The sequence below is a fragment of the Lissotriton vulgaris genome, chromosome 4_1 (assembly GCF_964263255.1).
Source record: "Lissotriton vulgaris chromosome 4_1, aLisVul1.2, whole genome shotgun sequence".
NCBI lineage: Eukaryota > Metazoa > Chordata > Amphibia > Caudata > Salamandridae > Lissotriton > Lissotriton vulgaris.
Genome location: NC_141691.1, coordinates 1,438,874,169 through 1,438,876,471, shown reverse-complemented (window position 1 = coordinate 1,438,876,471; position 2,303 = coordinate 1,438,874,169). Strand labels below are relative to the sequence as shown.

The 2,303-nt window shown below is 43.5% G+C and overlaps 1 pseudogene; it reads left to right on the top strand.

Annotated features, from left to right (window-relative positions):
- The first annotated feature begins 511 nt into the window (after nt 1-511).
- LOC147724082 (uncharacterized) lies at nt 512-1,281 on the top strand (annotated as a pseudogene).
- The last annotated feature ends 1,022 nt before the right edge of the window (nt 1,282-2,303 follow it).

Sequence of the window (2,303 nt, the reverse complement as noted above, 5' to 3'; positions counted from 1 at the left end):
CGCTCTTCGATCTGGGCTTGCCCTTAAAGGCATCCAGGTTTTGGGAGGGGTAGTCAATGCCGATTACCTGGGGGAGGTCAAAGTTATTCTATTGAACAGTGTAGACAATGATCTGATTGTGCAACCCGGTGACCGAGTTGCCCAAATTGTCATTGTGCCGGTTTATGGAGGAAATGTCATGAAGGGGACGGCCCTAGCCCTTCTAACTGTGCGAGGAAAGGGCAGGTTCGGATCTACTGACAAGAACCCGGGGCAAAATTGTGGTTAAAGTCCCCAAACAAACCTCCTGAACCTGCAGAATTGATTGCTAAGGGCAAGGATAATATCCTAGTCATCTTGAAACCCGGACAGGAAAAGTGGGAAAATTTACCTGCTGAAAAATGTTATTTGCGAGAGTGATTATACCAATTTGTTATCTTTTTCTAGATCACAGTATGGCTTTCCGCTGCAACACTTGCGCTGTGTTGTTGGTGTTTGGGCGTGTCTGGAGGGGTCCTGTAGGGGCCCGGGGATGCCGAAGGGGATCAACCGCCCGAGTCGGATGACAGCATTGTTGCAGCAACCGAATAACATCTGGACCTACTTGGCCGGGAATGTGCTGAACACTTCCCACTTCTGTATGAGAAATCTTCAGAGTACATGTGATATAGTATCAACTTGTCTTGTTGCTGTACCTACCCCTGAATATGTGCTTCTGCACATTTTCAACCAAACTAATTTTGATGGGGTAATGGAGGAAAGTGATGTTCGAACACATCTGAGTCTTTATGAGTACTGTCGCTTTTGCCAGGAGGTTACAGATACAGCCTCTGGAGGAACATGACGAGTATTGTTGCCTACAATATCTCTACTGGAGACGTTTGCTATCTACTAACTTGCGACCCTGCCAAAATTGGCAAGTGTGGCCAATTGAAACTAGAGAAAAGCAAACAATTGACCCCCGATCAACAAACATTGCGTCAATCACGACATGACAATTTTTGCAGTAATGTCACCAATTATATGGTCTGTAATCACACAGTATTAGCTGCTAGCCATGTTAACCATGTGAAATTACCTAAGGGATGGTTGTTCTTGTGCGGCAATATTTCATACACTTACATACCAGCTAACATAACTGGACCTTGTGCCTTATCACAATTAAGTCTTATGTTTTTCCAATGCATTCTGTCACACGTATTTGCTCTACTAGAGCTGCTGTTCAATTACCTAAGGATTGTGACTCCAATATTGACTTGCTTTCTAGAACAGAGTACACTAGTTTGGCTATTTCCATGGTAGCAGAGCCAGGACTGTCTGTTTATAATGCAAGAACTATTGCTAAGCTTGCCTGTTTAATTGTGAAGAATCTCAATCATACTTCTGCCGCTTTAGCTGAATTATTATTAGATGTTCAAGGAACAAGAAAAGCTGTTTTGCAGAATAGGGCAGCTGTGGACTATTTGTTGTTAAAACACAACCATGGTTGCGAGGATTTTGAGGGACTCTGTTGTTTCAATTTATCTGATCATTCTACATCTATACATGCACATATTAATGCCTTAAAAGATTTCATAAAAGGGGTTACCCAAGACGTTGATCAAGGATGGTGGGATTGGTTGTTTGGGTGGCTACCTAATTTTGGCAGCTTCGTTATATATCTTGGGTGTTATTATAGTGATTATTTGCGTTTTTATCTCATTATGTTGTTGCATTCAATGCATTCCTAATCTTCTCTCCCTTCTTCGTCCCAGATCCATGGTATTTAGGCCAATGACGTATGATGGGTGAATCTAAGGTCAAGGGGTGGAATGTACTGCATTTGCCATTTTACAAGTGCTAAATTACATGTTGACCTCGATTCCATGGAATGCTCTGATCTTCCATTTTGTTGCATCGCATTTCCATTTTGTGCTGCCTTGCCCTGTAGTTACACTTCAGCAGTAACATAAACATGTTTTTCACGTAAACCAGTACAAGCTGGTGTAAGGTATCTCGTGAGGTATGTTGTACCTTCAGCTTGTTTTCGTACATTCTATGCTTATCTCTAGGACAGAGGGAGGATGCACTGTGCAAAGCTCTCCAAGGCCGGAGATAGGGAAAGGAATGTATTTTGCCTTGGTGCACCCAAACAGAATCTGGCCAGGTCTGTGTGGGTGGACCTTATGCAGAGATGGGGCCAGCACCTGTGAATAGATGGGCGAGAGCGCCAGCTAGAGGCTTATCAAACATGTTGATTTAAACTATAAAAAGCGGTGTCTGTGGGGTGGATTCAGGAACTCAGTCTTGAAGTGGACGCACTTGGGGGACAACTTTGGTACCCG